Here is an 8,521-nt window from a genome sequence, read left to right on the forward strand (position 1 = left end):
ATTATGTTATTTATATACTAGTAATTGTGAATTAAAATCATTTTTAAAGGTGATTAGTAGCTAGTGTAAAGACTTGCGGCTTATACAGTATGCTCAGTTTTTCTAGTTCTGGTTCTTTCTGGGTCTCCAAAAATGTGCCTGCGTATATAAACAATTCACTGCAGTTTCTAGCTGAAATGAACACTAGTGGCAGTAAAACACTAACAAATTTGATTCCTTTTCGCACAAATTATAATTAAAGGGGTTAGATTATTGATACTTGTGCAATACTATGTGTTGATCTCAAAACACTTTTACTATAGTGCATGATTTCAAAAATAACATATTTTGACATTTGCATCATATAACCAGCTCCAGATGTTTGGCTCTTTTGATGCAGTAAACTTGCTCAGTAGCATACCCGGTACAGCATTACACTTGAGATATATGAAGCACTCGGGTGCGAGTCCTGTGAATGAGTCACGATTTTAAAATGAATCGAAAACTGGCCTGTTTTAGGAAAAAAATTAACACGCTTTTAGCACCACCTTCTGGTCACTATGAATGCAATATTTTTTGAAAACATTATGTACATGTGTGCAAAACAAAATAGATACACGGAGTTCTGCTAATGGCATAATTTGAGTGAGAAAAGACTTCATGCATTAGAATGTGGTTATAGAATCCATTTTGTATCAAAGCAATTAATAAATAAAAAAAAGTTGTAAAACCTGTAATATGAAGTACTACAAATATAGAAAATTCCAGAATATATCAGAAATGTTCTCTCTATGTTATAGGTTTGTCCTCTGACAGCACAAGCCCAATCTTGGCTCTGTAAGTTGTGTTTTCAGTAGTTTTAATCGTGTTTCCAGATGGCAAGGTTCGTTTTTTGAATGGTTAGGCTGTCATCTGGACAGTAGCAGGCTGCAGTTTGACATGACGTCCAAAATAATAGCACCAGATAAGGTTTCACACCTCAGACTTCAGTTTCCGAAAGCCATCAGTGTTGTGTGCCAGCTCTCAGCACTAAACTGTCATGACAGATGAGAGCCATCTCTCTCTCTGGTGCATGCTGGGAATGTCTGTGTGCAAGAACTCAGTGTGTTGTATACTGAGTGTTTGGTGTGCACAGTTGTTTATGCACACAGACACGCTTTGTCTCGCACTGTTGTAAGAGCTTAGCAGGCCATGTGTCCATCCACATACACAAACGTGAGTCAAAGATGTGCTCTTAGTAGTACAAAAGTTTTGTTGTTAATTTTAAGCATCTATTTTGGTATTTTTGCACTCTGAGTTTGTATTCAAATTTTCATGTAGATTTATTTCCTGTTTATGATGGTTGCATGGTTTCTGTGTTCTTACTTGTGTCTTTAGTTATTCATTTTGTTCACCTGTGTCTGTTTAGTGACTTGTTTATTTATAATCACGTTTCAGTTCAGTTTTTGTCTCTGTTATGGTTTAGATTTATCTTTCTGTGTTGTTGTTTTTCTAATTTTCCTGCATTATCATTAGTAAAGCTGCAATTAATTCATTGCATCATCCACAACATCGCAATTTTAGGTATTCTCACTGGATAATTTGGATAATAATTCTCACTCAAATCTCTATCATTGCACACAATAACTTTGTCAAATTTTGCAGTGCACCTGCTGGTAGATGCTGTAACTACATCATCTGTCTCAAAAAAGCATTTTCTTTCCACAAAGACATTTAACATTAGGTTTCTTAAATAAATCTAATGTATGTACATACATATCACTGATATTTAATTATAATACAGTAAGTGCAAGCACCAGAAAGATTAATCACATGACATTTACAGTTCAGGTGATTGTCACTATGAGCAAAAATTGCATAATTGCTGTTATTTATTGTTTTGGGCAGGGAAAAAAAAAAATTGAAAGCCCCATTGTATTGTTAACCATGTGAGAGTGCATTCATGATGCATGCCTGAATTGAGAGCTCTCTGTGTTTTGAATGCAAAGGTTAAGGACATAAATGACTCTCTTATATCCACATAAACAAGGATCAGCACTATTCAGATTACAAACCACAAGGTGAATACACAACAGTGTATCATGCAGTCGAAAATATGGAAAATAAAGAAAGGCCAAAGTGCCAGGCACTGAGCCGAGACACAGGACCTGATATGAATGCAGATGGTGAGGCAGCATGTGAGGTGAGTGAAAATAATGATGTAGAATATGTAAATGAAGTAAACGGATCGACTAAAGTGATGGGAGTGAGAAAAAGGATCACACTGGGAGTGTGTCAATGGCTAAAAAACTGTACCGGGAATTTTAGAAAGCTCTAGAAAGATAACAAAGAGTGCATCAGGCATTAATGACCCAGTATCTTGATGTACACAAACAAACAAAAAACCTTTATGTGCATTTATTTCCAAAACGTGACTGATTTCTCATGTCATGAGTTTAATGATTATGACTAAATATGTTATTATTTTGACTTTTTATCTCATAATTTCGACTTATGTTAATTTCAACTTATAATTACAACTAAATATATGTAATAATTTCCATGTTCTATCTTATAATTATGACTTATGTTATAATTCTGACTTTTTATATCATAATTTTGACTTTTTTGTCAATTTCAACCTTTTAATATAATATTTATGACTACATATGTCCGAAATTCCACTTTTTATGTCAAAATTTCAACTTGGTATGTCATAATTTTGACTTGTTATCTCATAATTATGACTGCATGTCATAATTTCTACTTTTTATCTCATAATTAAGACTTTTTAAATCATTCTGACATTCTGAATTATGACTTACCAATGCATGATTTTTTTTTTTTTTTTTCTTACGTGGTAGAAATGGGCTTCCATACCATCCTCCATTGTGAATTTTGTGGAAGAAAAAAAATATATTTTTACAAACCCCACCTAAACCGTTCATTGGATTTTCCATAAATTTGGCACTGGTCATCTATAAATCACGTTGGGAAAGTTATTCATATCTTTTTGCTAGACCAAACTGTTCTCATATAATGCTTCAATGAGCAGAGTGGACAAGAGTTGAGGCTGTATCTGGTCAACACTTTGATGAAACTCTATATACGTCATAGTCATGATGCCCTGAGGGAGATCAGTTTTAGACCATGCCAGCCAAAAGCTTTTTGATGTATAAAACAGTTCTTGTGTAACACATCAATGAGTTCAATTGCAAGGCGGCAAAAAGGATCTGAGACTATATCTTTGCAACCTTTTATGCTGCAAAGCATATTCACACGAAACTGTGCCATTGTAACAGTGATCTTACAAAACTATATATATTTGGTGACAGCAAAGCAATTTTATTACACTGTAAGTGTTTCTAATTTAGGCTTGTTAGACTTCCGTTCTTAAATATTTTAGGAGAAATGTTGAAAGAAATTCTTGTCTGGACTCAGTTCATTACCTTTGGAGACTTGTATGGCTCAAATTCTTTTCTCCTTGATTCACTGAATTAACTTGGCCAAGAAAAAAGTGTACTTAAGAGTAATCATGGCCTTTAGGCATCCGGCCCATTAGAGCAAATTTATGTGCTACTGAGAAGTCAGAAGTCTTTGTTTACACTGCGCTCAGATCTAATTTGATTTTTAAATTTTTAATTTGCGCCGTCATTTCAGACAGAGCAATCAATGTGATATGCTAAACATTTCCTATGAAAACGTTTCATATTGCTGATGTTAAAATATCCAGGCAAAAAGAACAGAGACAATGGAAATAGGTAGGATATTGATTTGGGTTCAGGCTTTACAACAACCGATTAAGACTTTTTTAGTGATCAAATTAAAACAGGTATTAAAAAACAACTAAACATAGGTTTCGGTTTTATAAATGTGTCTAATTACAAATCGGATGTAATGCTGAAAACTTGCATCCACAAAAATGTTAAAAACTATGTGAGTGTGAAAATAAAGCACACATTGTGCTCCCTAATGCACGTTACAAGCTACACGCATATATGGAGTTTTGCTCACATATAAATGAACACAGTGCCGTGATTCACTCATGAAACATGGAACATTTCAGATTAAAGCTTCTTGTGATGTAATAATCGCATTAAGCCATATTGCAATTTCAATATTATTTTAGTGCCGCTATATTTGACTTCTGGCTTTCCTCCTGTGCTCAAGCTGTAGAACTCATTGTAAAGCAGGCATTGCTGAGTACTTTGAAACACACAGATAGTGCTTTAAGCGAAGTCATTAGTAAACCTGCTACTGATGCACATGAGTGATGAATGGAAACACTTTGCTGTCTAATATTCAGGAATCGGAATGAACTTGTTATACATGAGGGATTCATCAATTTATTTTGGCAGTAAGAAGGCACAGTTTAACTGAACTGTTTCTCATATTGTAATTGGATTCTTAACAGGTTTTTAATCTTAAAACAGCATTTTGTGGTGCTGGATGTTTTCATTGTTTAATGCTTTGGCTTGGGACAAGAGAATGGCCAAAACTTTCTCTTCATCTGCAGTCAGAGGACGAACAGCACTGGCACAGCCACCTGTCTTATTTGCCTCTCTTTTACAAGCTGTAGCCTTCTGTTTTGTGACACTAGCACAGTCCATCCACTTCCTCAGTGCTTCATATCCACGGCCAGCTGTTGTTTATGATTTTACCTCCTTCAAAAGCAATTTAAATTCAGTCTTTTAAAATTGTGGTTTCTGCAGTGTTTTTAAACATGTTTCTTGAATACAAAGGACTTAAACCCCGGAGACCCACTGTCCTGCATAGTTTAGACTCAACCCTAATCAACCACACCTGAACCAGCTAATCAGGGTCTCCAAGATTGCTTTAAAAATCACAAGCAGGTGTGTTGAAGCAGACTGGAAATAAACTTTAAAGGACAGTGGGTCTCCAGCTTTAGTTGTATGCCAAATATTCTTTTTTTTTTTTTTCCTAAACAAAATAAGCAACAGGTGCACATCAATTAATCACTTGCAGATCATTACTCAGTAATCTGGATTATACATTTATTATCTCGCTGATATACTTGTGTGTGTACTACTTGTCTGCACGCTATATGCACAAAAATATATACACATAAAAAGAATATACACATACTGTAGTAGACAGAAATAGTAGTATTTTTTTTATTAGGAGTAGAAAAGTAAAAAGAGAGCTACATGCAAAATATGTGGGGGTTTTTCCCCTTAGAATATTTAAATGCCTCCTTTAAAAATTCAAACTTCATCTTTGGAATTCAAAATCCTCCTTCAACACTTCAAATTCCCACTTCAAAATTCCAAATTCCCCCTCCAAAATTCCAAATGCTTCCTTCAAAATTCTCCCTTTGAAATTCTAAATGGCCCCCTCTGAAATCCCAAATGTCCACATCAAAATGCCAAATTCCCCCTTTGAAATCCCAAATGACTCCTTTGAAATCCCAAGTTCCCAAATGCTCCCTTTAAAATTCTAAATTCTTCTTTCAAAATCCCTATACTTACTTCAAAATTCCAAGTTCCCCCTTTGAAATTCCAAATTCTCCCTTTAAATTTCTAAGGGCTTCCTTCAAAATTCCAAATGGCTACTTCACAAAATTCCAAGTTCACCCTTTGAAATTCCAAATTTCGAAACTTTCCAAACTTTCCAAATCAAATTTCTAAATTCCCACTTTGAAATTCCAAATGCCCCCACTGGCAATTCATCCTAGTGCTAACCCTGTTCATGCATCTTGTTCATATAGGCAGAAACACGAAGCAATCACACCACCTAATAGCTGTCAAGACATTCACATCTGCTCGATCTGCTCGATCTGCTCGATCGATAAAGTCATTAACAACTCTGTTAAACCAACATGATTTGAAAGATGGATGTGCTGATTTGTGATGTAGTTACTGTTTTTTTGGTAAACAGAGTTGTTTCCAAACTGGAAAAAAAAATGGAAGTGAATTAGCCCTGATATTCAGAACGAGCTGCTGGAAGTTGCTGTAGGGTTCATGTAGGCAGAGGACATGACCACAGCAGGGATCTCACGAACATTTCTGATGTCTAGCCAGCACTCAATCTTGACCCTGAGATGTGCTGTGGATTCAGGGTTGACGGTGCATCAGTTATATGTAGCCTCAGAGGTAGGGGTTCGAGCAAACCTGATAGAAACCTTAGGAAGCTTTGCATCGACTCTAGATGCTGTGCAAAGCACAAGACTGAGCATGACCTACTGTTACATAGGTTTTTGATCAAATAAAATGTGTTTTGATCATTTAAGCAATTTCTAAAGCTTTATAAAGGTGTCTAACATGCATTACAGCTTTCTGAAAATCCAAAAGCAACCACATGAAAATGGTCTGCAATTTACAATGGAGCTTTCAGTATGACTCACCGAGTAAACTTTTGACACTGTTGAGGCTATATAAAAAATGTTAGCTGAGTTTGCTGATAGATCTAGTCAGGCTAAACTCAAATTTCAGACTGAATATCCCTTTTAACTAGTGCAAACAAAGACATTTGTGTTTCTTCACATCACTTTCAACAAGTTTTGCAAGTCTTTTCCGCTAAGGGTCTATTATCAGTCAACCTCTTCGTCAAAGACAGTTTATTTGATCAAGGAGCTCAAGGAGAGTTTGAGTGCATACAGGGATGATTCAAACAATGACTTTGATCAAACCAAAAAAGGCGCTTATGATGAAACATGACAAAAAATTGGGGATGTCACTTGCTTCTGTAAAAGAAAGTTGCCAGCCAGATTGGATGACACCTGTATGGAAAATGGCTCTAGTGAAGGACAATTGGGACTTGACAAGACTGTGAAATGAAATATTGGACAGGCAGATGATGGGACTGAAATGCTGTTTTCAGACAGACTGATGGGAGCTACAGGTCAACCTCCAATACATTTGTTGTTAAGATGGTGTTTCCACTCCCATTATAAGATGAAAGAATAATCTCTTGGCCTACTAAATTTCGGGCTGCACTACTGGTGGGATGCAGTCAGAGTTTAATAATTCAGGTTATGGGTTTATTCAAATCCCTAAGTACACAACAAAGCAATGTCATAGAAAGCAACATTAATTCGTGGAAAGTTTTTTTGTGGAGAAAACTTTCCTGTGGATCCAGTTGTTTTTCCTGTGTGTGTTAACAACTCTTATAGTACGGTCTGTTTTGTAATATCTAGTTCTTCATGACTTCAGCTCTTGATTACCTTTGTGTTTTCATCGATATGTTTGCCAGAGCCAGGCCACCTGGGCTGCTGAATTTGCTGACCATCTTTCTGAAACAGTGTGTTCTTCAGATAAAGTTTTTCTCTAATGCAACCTGTTAAAAAAGTTAACTTTAAACACAACACAAGTAAACTGGCCCGATATGGAGAAAAATCTCTTGTTTTTCCCTCAATTCTTCAATGCCTTCAACTATAAAGGGTCGCAGTTTGGCTAGACAGCAACTATGCCAACAGGACCAAAAAAAAATTCTCCATCGATTGACAATTTGAGAGATTTTCGGTTTGGAGTATACAGATTCTGTATAATCTTCAAATTAAAGTCTTGGAAACTCCAAGAACTGTAGTTGTTGAACTTTGTAATTTGTAGTTAATGTGATGATCTACATTGGTGGACTTCATAACATGAAACGTCACTTTGAGACGAATTGTTTAAAAATAATTTTGTGTGGCTTAATTAAGTGAAATTAGTTCTGAGAGAAGCCCCAGTGTCATTTGTTTGCAGATACCACTTGGTTTGATTTAATGCGATGACATTTTAAAGACATTTTTACGTGTAATTGTTAAGGCCATTGCTTATCACTAATATTTCATTACAGTATATTTTATGAGTGCCTGATTCTTTTTGGAGGTTCTTAAAAAAAAATTGTGAAATAAATGTTTGATTCCATTTCTGACTGCAGAGTAAATCGCTGTGGATTGAAGCATTTGCAAAATGCATGAATGTGAATGTTTCACCGACTGCTGCTGTTCATGTCACTGCTGAGAATAACTGCTTGTAAAGGCTTTGGGACTGTGTGTGTTCTTGACATCTGTGTTGTCATGGTGTAATTTTCCCGCAGAGTGATTGATCACATGGCTTTTACAGCTCAGGTTATTGGCTCAAAAAGTCAAGAAGGAAAGATGGTGATGTGATGAATGGGAATGTTGATGCTCTTTCCTCATTCCGTTCCTCTCCTCCTTATACATCTATTCTTATTTCTCACCCATCATCTCTTTCTACCTATACTTTCTACACTTTCTTCCATCTCTTCTCAGACATACAATTCTTCTTCTTGCTCTTTCTCAAGAGGCCTCATTTTCTTTGCTCTGGGTTTTCAGAAGTGACCCTTTTTATGCAGAGCGAAGTCATGACAGTGTTGTGAAAAATGTAGTAAATTGTGCTGCATGTGTTTTGGCTTTAACATTAGCTGGTGTTTACAGTTTTGAAAGGGTGAATCTTAGAAAGTTGTGTATTTTATTATTAAATAATTGAATATACAACCCGATCTTGTGAAAGTGCGTATAAATTGTACGCCAAATAAAAATGAAAACTCGTGGTATTGATACGCAAAAATGGACTTCGGTGTGTATATGCTACGCGAT

This window comes from Onychostoma macrolepis, chromosome 07 (assembly GCF_012432095.1).
Source record: "Onychostoma macrolepis isolate SWU-2019 chromosome 07, ASM1243209v1, whole genome shotgun sequence".
Lineage (NCBI taxonomy): Eukaryota > Metazoa > Chordata > Actinopteri > Cypriniformes > Cyprinidae > Onychostoma > Onychostoma macrolepis.